The sequence below is a fragment of the Coloeus monedula genome (assembly GCF_965178545.1).
Source record: "Coloeus monedula genome assembly, chromosome: 4".
NCBI lineage: Eukaryota > Metazoa > Chordata > Aves > Passeriformes > Corvidae > Coloeus > Coloeus monedula.
The window spans coordinates 6,881,055-6,891,212 of NC_138784.1; positions in this window are offsets into that span (position 1 = coordinate 6,881,055).

Here is a 10,158-nt window from a genome sequence, read left to right on the forward strand (position 1 = left end):
GAAAAATTACTCACTTAAGCCAATAAAAGTAGATGATGTGCTTAGTTTTGGGTTCCCTTTTTTAAAATAATAAATGAATAAAGAAGAAGAATGAGAAGCTTATAATGATTCTGAGCTACAGCAAATTCGTATGGAAATGCATTTTAAATCATTAGAACTCAGAACAGTGTTACAAATTTATATTTATCTCTTCATGTTGAAATGGTCCCTAAGGACATAAAACCTATGTCTGTAATTCTAAGTTGCATTTGTCTGTGAGTTCTTGGGCACTGAGACCCCCGGGCAGATAATGGATTCTGTCTGCACTTCTCTTGGCTTCCAAAAATAAGGTTTTTGTGTGCAAAATGCCCATTGGGAATGGTCCATGTCCATGCTAGCTCACAGACCGTGGCCAGGAATTGTCTGGGAGCGCCAGCTGGCATGGGCCAAAATCACCACTCTTTTGGATTAACAGTAGAGATGATCACATCCTCAGGCTTAGGGAAGTTCCCAGGCACTGCTAAATTTACTAACAGAGATGTAGCCAGAGAGCATTGTCCCATCTAGAAGAAGTTACATCACTTCTCCAAACTCTTCCGTGCATACCTGTCTGCTCAAGACACAAATAGTCCCTCAATGCAACAATACCAAGTTACAAGCTTAAAACCAAGACTCGGTGCAAGGTTTGACCTTCCAGGGAGGCAAAGGTCAAGGCTTGTCATGGTATGGTTGTGGTGACCATGTGCAGTTGTGAATCAGTCTTTATCGATGATTGGAAATTACTAATTCAGGAGCAGAAGCTGAACAGCAGCTTTCCTGCATGGTACACTGAAGGATTTGATTGTGCATCCATTGCTGTCAAGGGAAAACTCTCTTACTAGCTTCTGTTGGAGCAGACTGAGAGCTTGCTATAGGGAAAAATCACACAGAGCCATCAATTTTACACAACCCAAAATAGAGATAGCAAAGGGTCAAAGTTACCAAATGACAAAAATTAAGATCGTTCAGAACCTCTGTCTTGAATACCACAAGAAAATTATCTCAAATGCTTTTGACAGAAAGAGTGGTTTGTAAGGGAATCCACACAGGTGCACACATTAAAGTATCAGTAGGTATATGTGTAGGTGGGATTTCTCCAGAGAAGGAGGAAGGAAGTGTCTCAACTTCAAAATATCTATAGAAGAGAATTGCTTTAGCTAACATTAGCCCCAGCGATCTGGGATGATATTCCCAGCTGCATTCAACTACCTACATAGACATAGTACAAAGCCAATTATTTTTAGTCTGACCAAAAAACACTGCAAAGGCAAATCCCATAGGCTTATGTGCTGTTGGTTAATTTGCCACATGTAATCCCTCATTTTATTTGAGTGTGTTCAATATTCTTGGCCATGTTTTATTGTAACTCTAATTTTTAAACCAAGGACTGCTAATCTGTAATGACACTTAGAAATATTTGAGTCAAGATTTTCAGGCATGTTCTTGTAGTCCTGAAAACTCCAGAGCACCCCTCATTCAAAAGGCCTATTTTGAAGAGCAGAGCCACCATGAAACTTTTGGTGCCATCCGGGTTCTGGGCCTCTGTCCTGCCTTAACCTCTGGTTGTCCTCTCCCAGCTCCAGACAGAGAGTCCTGCTTTCTCAGGGGCCCAGCTGTATTTGCCCCATTTCAACATCCATCTCTCTGGCTTAGAATCACATATTTACTTTAACAAAGTTTTTCCTATGCTTGTCACTTCACAGACTTCTTTTTACGTGTCTAATTTGTCCACTTTTTATGCATTGTAGCAGCATTGCCCCTCTTTGGAAATGTTCCAGAGAGCACCTCTACTTACTCATTTGTAGAATGCTAGTTTGGTAGGCTGTAATTTGCCAGTCCATTTCTTCCCCAAGAGTAAATTAATTGAGTTGATAGCAGCAGAATTTATAGTTTTATACATGCTATATTACCATGCTAGGGAAATATTTTAGCATTAGGATGGAGTAAATGAGTCATAACTGATTATTGAGGAATTCCTGTCTAGGCAACGATAAGAAGCCAAGGCTTCTCTTTCCATTCTTTCTGGGATGCCTGCCCTGCTTAACCAGTTGCCTATATTCCCTTCTTTTTCCTTTGCTCTTAGGGCTGGGACCTCTAAATGGTTTGTGAAACTGCAGAAGACACAAATTTTCTGCAGTGGCTCACCATCACTGATTATATTGCCTTTGCTGTTTGGGCCAGTCCTCTTGATGAGGGCTTCAGTCTTGCTGGTCCTGCACATTATACATATTCTAATTTTTATTTCTCATCTTCCAATTATTAACATGGAAATTTTTTTTTTAATTTTGGGGTTGGACTAGTAGGTCTGTGGCTCTTTCTGAATGTGAATAGAGGCTCTCCTACCACACCCACTCACCTCTACCCTTATAATACTAAAACATTTCTTCAGACTGTAGTACCCTCTATACCACCAAAAAGTTGTTGTTGTTTCCTGTGAAATACCTCAGGTGCCAAACACAACCTCAGTGCAGCCTGTGGAAATGGAGTCTCCCAAAGGGGATGCTGACTGTGCATAAAAGTGGGCTCTGTTTTCCAAGGCACCTGCCAGAACCTTGCTGACATTTTCAGCATATGAAAATATTTGGCACTAGACAGCTGTTCAAAAGCTTATACCCTTGTAGGTAGTAAAAAATGTTCCCTGTTTAAAAATATATTTATATAATTTTTGGGCCTATACACATGTGAAAGGCTTCATTTTTTCTCCCGCTCTGAACTTCAGGGAATTTACCTCCTCAGTTCTTCCTATTTCCTCTATCATTCCTCACTGTGAACACATCCAGCTCTTCTTTCTAGTCTCAGTCTTTCCCAGCAATCTGAGTTGCAGGATGGTTAATTGCTTTTACTCTTTCTTCCAGGAATTAGAAGTGTGACTCCAGCGTCTATTTATTATTTTTAGGTTCCCCTAATAAATGCACCTTGTTGAATGCTTAACATGTTTGGAATTAACACCTCCTCCCTTAGCAGTACTGCAAGTTATTTCTCTTCCGCCTTATTCTCCCATAAAAATGATGAGGACAGGATAGTACATGCAAGCTCTGAGGTTTGCCACTTTCTACCTTTCTGCCAGCTGGCTTTTCCATCTCATGATGTGCAACTGGCTTATGTTTCAGTGTAAAACTACTGAGCAGCCCATTTGCTTGTAAGTTGAAATTTTAACAAGGAGTAAGTTGGTGCTTTAATTATTGCTCATATGAAGAGTTTGTAAGAGCGACTGGCCCTGTGTGTCACCTTTATGTCCTGCACAGTGAACTGGCTTTGGCAAAAGTGGTGGTGGGTCACTCATTCACGACAGCAAAGGACAATCCCTTGCAGCTGCAAATGCCAGGCAGTGTCTTAAGTTGTGGCAGTATCTCTGAAGTGTTCAGATACATGTGGCATTGTCCTTGCCCAAGCCTCACCTTGCTTCCATTTTTCTTTTAAATCCCAGCTCTGTATGTCTTTCCATCCATGTCGCTTCTTTCAGTACTTTGGATTTTCCATAAAGACTACTGAATAGATCATATAAATGCTATCTGGAGAATATGCTGATGGTGGCTGGATCTTCTATAAACCCTGGATTATTTATAGACTCCTCTGTTATTTCACCTGTTTTGTACCTTGTTCTAATGCACAGAAACACAGATTGGTTTGAGTTGGAAGGTCCTTAAAGCTCATCTCATTCCATCCCCCTGCTGTGGGCAGGGACACCTTCCTCTACACCAGGTTGCTCAGAGCCCCACCCAACCTGGCCTTGGACATTTCCAGAGATAGGGCAGCCACAGTTTCTCTGGGCAAACTGTGCCAGGGCCTCACCACCCTCACACAAAATAACTTTTTCCTGATATCTAGTCTAAACCTACTCTCAGTGTGAAGCCATTTCCCATTGTCCTGTCACTACATTTGTAAGTAGAAGTAAAAATGCAGTATTCAAATTCCCCTAATGCACTGTTTTTCACAAGTAGAAATTGTGAGATTTAAGGTAGTCTTGGGAAGGGTTGTTTGTTTGTTGGGGTTTTTTTTTTTAATTTTTTTAATGTATTTGCTTGTTGATTGCAATAGATGTCGTACATGGAGAAACTCCAATAAAGACCTTCATTGTCCTTTATTTTCCTGGACAGTTTCAACAAGAGTTTTTCATCTTGTTATTTAGCTGTTGATCAGAGCCCTTGACTGATGAATTCCCATTGCCTATCATTATGGAACCTGAGTCTTTGTATAGCCCAAAATGCAGCCTATTTTAACAAATTCACTGAGTTACAAATGAGAAGGATATACTAGCAAAGTCTTGAACTGTGTTGTCAGGACATGCTCCTTCACTTTGTTCTATTAAAAAAAAATACAGATAGGATTTAACTAGCTGCTTCTGAGGGAAAATATAGGCTGCATTCCACAGAAAAATATATGTGGTGTTAGACCATGGGTAAGCTAAAATGCAATTACTTCACTGCATCATAATTGGAGAGTAAAGTCAGTCACCTTGAGAACATTTCCCAAAATACCTCTCCAAAGTAATTCGGGACAGTGTGCTCTTAAAGATGTGTGTGGAAACAGTGTTGAAAATAAAATAAGATAAATATAAGAACCATACTCTGTCAAAACTCTAAAAATTTTGTTGTCCATTCTCAAGCTCTATGGACTGAAAGAACAGCAAAACAGTAAGATACAGTCATAATGTAAAATTGAACAGCAAACAGTAAAATTCAGTTATAATGTAAGATTGAACTGTACCATTTCCTTAATATTCAACAAAATAGGAGTCAAAACATCTGCAAGTGATGAGCAGTGTAACCCACACCACCAGCACCAGCTCCACCTATCATCCGTAGGAAGGAACAAATAGCAAGATCATGATAGCTGTTTTTTAAACAGTTTGGGCGTTTGTCTAGAAAACACAAATTGGAAGCCAAATCTGAAGTGAAACCGATATATTTATCAGACAAAATGAAATTTTGTTTTAAAGAGGGATCTGGAAAATGGACGTGCAAAGAGGTTATTTATAGAAGAAATCCCGCTCCATAAACTTGATTAGAGATAAGCCATGGTTTAAAAAAGTGAGATGATCTAGCTGTAAATATCAATTTTAAAAATTTTAAATTATTAGTAAGCTGTTTCACAAACTGGCCTTTTCTCTTTTTTTTTTTTTTGGTAAAAAACAAAATCAGTTCCTTCAAAATGGTGCAGGGAAGAGTGTGTGGGAGCAAGATTGACAGAATAAAGGTTTCCTTTAATTTATTCACTAAAGATTCCTGGCAGGTAAGGCTCATTTAAAGGAAACACTTTTTTTTTTTCATGATCTTCTAAATTCCCATCTGTACTCAGACAGTTCTATTTACACTGTCACATTCTTCAGGAGCAAAACTTCTCTGATGTAAAATGCTGAAGGAGTTGTGCATGAATGTTGCTGAAAAATGTCTCTGTGCTGAAAGTTTCCTGTAAATGACAGTGCTGTTCGCCACAACAGCCTCATGTAATCAAACCCCCAGCGTACCACATGAACTGTCCAAGGAAGCTGTTGCAGCCCCAGCTAAGGAGACAGGGCTCTTTTCATTAAGTCGTAACAGGTCTTGTTTTTAATGCAGAAGGTCCTCAGCTTGTTCCCTGATCTGTCAAGCTCATGGTAGCTAACATACTAAAGGTATTTTATTTCTGGGATAAATGTACCACAAATGAAGCAAGCAAGGAGGAGAGATCATGGCAAGACATGCCGAGTAAGTGCAGTCAATAGAAGTTATTTGAAGTTGCTTAAGTGGCTTTAAAAAAATCCCCACACCAAATCCAATCCCTACCTCCTACCCTTCTATTTGCTGGTGTTTTTAATACTTTAAAAGCCTCACAGAAGTCTTGTCCAGTTCTTGAGGATGTTCAAACAATTTTGGGTTTGCCAGGTTTAAAGCTGTATTTACTCTTCATTCATCTTGGATGTAACAAACTTTTTCAGTCCATGATCTCTGCCATGACCTGAATTTGCAGCGTTACTTGTTCACTTCAGTGCTGCAGTAGAGTTTCTTTCTTCCAGATTTCTAATTGCCTTCACAGTCCAGCAAATCTAAGTGGTAGCTGGTATCCAATGACCACAAGAAGAAACTATTTTGCAATGTCCATAGAAGAACGGTAAATTTTTGTTACGATGCTAACAGCACTAGCACTACAACAGGGCAATACACTTACAACAATACACTTAATTTTGTGATATTTTCTACCAGACACTAAAATTGTTCTGGAATAGCAAACCTATTTAACTTTTCCAGGCATTGGTTTTGACTGCTTGGATGGTAGCAAATGCAGATTGTCAAGATTTCAAACTCTGTGTACTGTCGATGTTCTTCTGTTGCAGTTTCTGAAACAGTCCAAGGTAAGAAGCCGTCATTGTGTATAGCACCTGCAGAGTGTAAGACAGTGACTCTGCCAGCCCTTGCTGGAAATTGTCAGTGGATGCTGAGATGTGTGCTTCCAGGATCCTTAGTAGATTAGCAAATGAGGTTTTCTTTATGGAAGATTTATACCAGTGTGGGAAATCCCTGGACTTCAAACACATAAAACGGGGTGTCTACAAATGAACAGGCTAGAATAGGGGCATGAAAATTAGGCAGTGAAGAGTGGACAATGGTGCTTTGTAGGAAGCCCTAAAACACTTGAAGATAAAAAGTCTGATGCATTCCAAAGCAAATGTAGAAATCACACTGGTGATGGATGTTTAAGCAAAACTTTCTGTGTAGACATACAGAAGCGATGTAGCATTAGGGTTCACAACCACAAGCCTAGGAAATTTCTGTAATAAATTCCAAGCCAGACAACAAAGGGAAACCACGATACATTGACTGCCTTACTGTCCTTGAGTTGAGTTAGGTATTTGCTTGTTTACAAGCACTGAAGAAATTTCATGGTGTCTGACTTGTGTTTGGGTGACTGGGACGCAGATTCCTCACATGCAAAAGCAGCAACTCTCATTGAGAGCTCATTTGCCTGGCATGGAATTCCAGAGACTGTAATTACAGATAATGTAACTCAATTTTCCTGTCAGGGATCTGCTATTTGTAGTACCAGCGGAACCACAGTGTGTCACATCCCTGCCACACTCCAGCCAAAGCAGAAGCAGTTGTCAGGGTTGCCAAGCATCCTGGGGTAAAAGGGATACAGAGAAGGTATTTTTGTACGTTATTTGGTGATCAGCAAGCCTACAGGATCATTCTGTGTCACACCATGCATGGATACTGTGGTGCAAAAATGCTGCAACTCAGTCGAGGTAGGAAAGCACTCCATCTGCTGTGGCCTAATTTGTAAAATAAGACTGTAAAACCCAGACTAGATATCCCTCCTCCAGTGAAAAGGTCTGCTGTGCTCAATATGGTGTGTCCAATACAGCAGCAGCAGAGGACTTACTTGAATAAGAGTGGGCATAATTTACAGTTTGTCAGGCTCTCAGAATCAAAACTACACACAAACTCAAACCCAAGGCTGTTACATTTAAGGATGTTGTATTTGTTCTAATTTGTGCATTTAGCAAATTAGGCCTTTGGCTTTTTCCTCCATTTGCAGTAAAATATTGCCTTCTTGCAACGAGGCTCCAGAAGAAAACACAGAGTATGAAATTCTGAGGAGGTACTGAACTTTCAATGCCCAGGACTTAAGTAAAGTGCCATCATTAAAGCAAGTAGAAATGACAATAAGGTTTCTGTTTTAAAAGCTAGCATCAAGACACCTGCTGTTACTGAATAACATGTATCAAAGATTTTTTCGCCAAACAAAGGTCATCTTTTCTCTTCAATTGACTCTTTGTATTTGTGAAAGCAAAATTGACTTGACTCAATCAAGACTGGCTTTTCCTTTCTCTGTGCATTAGGAATTTAACATATATGAGGAAATGAAGGACATTTCCTCCATTTTCAGAAATCCAATGGCTATTTGTGACTCCCTTTTAGTTTGACTCAGCTTAGAGTAACTGGTTGCTAAATCTGTCTTTGAGTACCCCCCATGCTTAGACACTTCAGCTATCCATCACATAGTTATTTAAGGCAGAGACATCTTTACCTGAAGTCACCTGGAAAGAGAATCTCCAGTTTCCTATTCCTGTCTTCCATCATATCCAGCAATTTTATTCTGAATGAAAATTAAAATCAACTTAGAGGAACCTGGGAATTATGTTTCGATGCATGCAGTGCAATGGCTCTGAAATAGAATTAATAACGCTGTGACACGTCTTGCAATTTCTAGAGATGTCACAGTTCATTTGATATCATTCATAGCCATGTCCTAGTAACACAGAAAGAAGCAGTGCCCAGGATGTAGAAATTGTTACATGCTGAGGGGAGTGAAAATTGGAACAGATTAGAGTCAGAGAGTCTGAACAATTCAGGTTGTAAAGACTTGTAAAAGTTGTTCAATCTGACCTCCTGCTCAATGCAAGGCCATCTTGATCAGTATTTCACGGCTGTATTTAAGTTTTGAAAATCTCCTGCAGCTCCTCTGCACTTTTTCCAGTTCTGCGCCAGCCTCAGAAGGAGATGATTTTTTCTCATTTGGTTCAGTAAGAGTTTTCTTGCAAGCAATTTGTTTTTCATTGCTTCTAGGTCTTTTTCTGTGCATCTCTGGGATGAGTCTGGCTCCGTCTTCTTTATAACCTCCCTGCGGGACTACCAAATCTGTCTCTTCTTCAGGCTGAACCTCAGCATTTCCTCACAGGGAAGATGCTGCAGCCCCTGACTGTAACAGTGGCTCTCTGCTGATCCTTTGCTGTTTGTTGGTATTCAAAACTACTCTCACAAGTACCAAGCAGAGGAGAATGATCACTTCCTCTGACCTGCTGTCTGCACCCTTGCTGCTCATGATGTGGTTACCCTGCGTTGGCATTTGATTCGTGTTGCCCTCCTACTGGGCTGTGAAGCCTGGGAGGGCAATATGGATAAATACCTGGTTTATGGAGGCAAGGAGGTGCAAAGTATTGTTCTTGTGGGAAATTATCTCATCCAGCAAACTGAACATTGTGCAAGACTTAGAGGATAAAAATGGAAGTGAAACACACAGAAAGAAGTGAATGAGAACCATCAAGAGCTCTTAGAGCTAACACACAAAAAGGTTTACAAACAGCAACCTCTTTTACCCAAATATCTCCAGGCAGGTATCTGAATGCTTCTGGACGTGTTTAAGAGCTGTGTACATTGGGTTTGCAAAAATAGCTGTGGATTCTGGTTGGATTTGTTTTGGTTTTTTTAAAATCTATTTTATTATTTCCTGCCTCACATCCACATGTGACTTGTCCATAATGAGGGCTTTATATTCCTGATCAATGAGTAAAAACATATCATTTTCACAAAATATGCGTTAAGTGTACAGCAGGTCAGTCATGTTTTGATTACTGGCCATGCACATGAATTGTCTGGGATAACTATTGCCCAGCAATCCCAGCAGCTCAGAGCCTGGAAAACTGGTACACCACTGCTCAAAGCTGTAGTCTCCTCCTTAAATCAGGAGAAAAGGGATTGCAGTTTTACTAGCAAGATTGATTAAAGTTAATCCTCCAGCTAAGAGAAAACCCCTACGTGTGTGTGTGTGTGTGTATATATATATATACATATATATATATATATATATATAAATTTGTTTCTAGATGATGCTGTTTACCTCCTTCAAAAAGCTTTATGTTCTCCAAGAAGATGCCATAGGTGGAGATATATGGAAAGGTTATACAAAAAGGCAAGCTTGTTCACAGTGACATCACGCTATAAAATTGAATATCATTGTATTATTTTTAATTTTTCCTCTTTAGCAATATCTGTCTCTATTTTGCAGTATTTATGCCATGGAATTAATGAAATAAGTAAAATAATTGGGTAAGATATTACTAGACATACTTCATGCTTCAGTTTATGAATATAGAAACCAGTAGGTCTTGTTAAGAAAATATTCATATTTTTAAGTTTGTGTCCCTTGGAAGAAAGCACTGGCATTGAGAATATATAGCAGCATTGAGTCAAATGTGAGGACTTCTTAAAGGAATGATGAAGAAAAATTTTGCAGTCTTTACTCAAACCTGTTAATCTTGAAGAATCAAAAGTGCAAGTGCATTGCAGCTACAATGCATTTATTTTTAAAGACAGCCTTCCTGGAGTAGCTTACTCAGTAGTGTGAAGCTACTTGGAGCCTTTGGCAGAGATAAAGACTTAC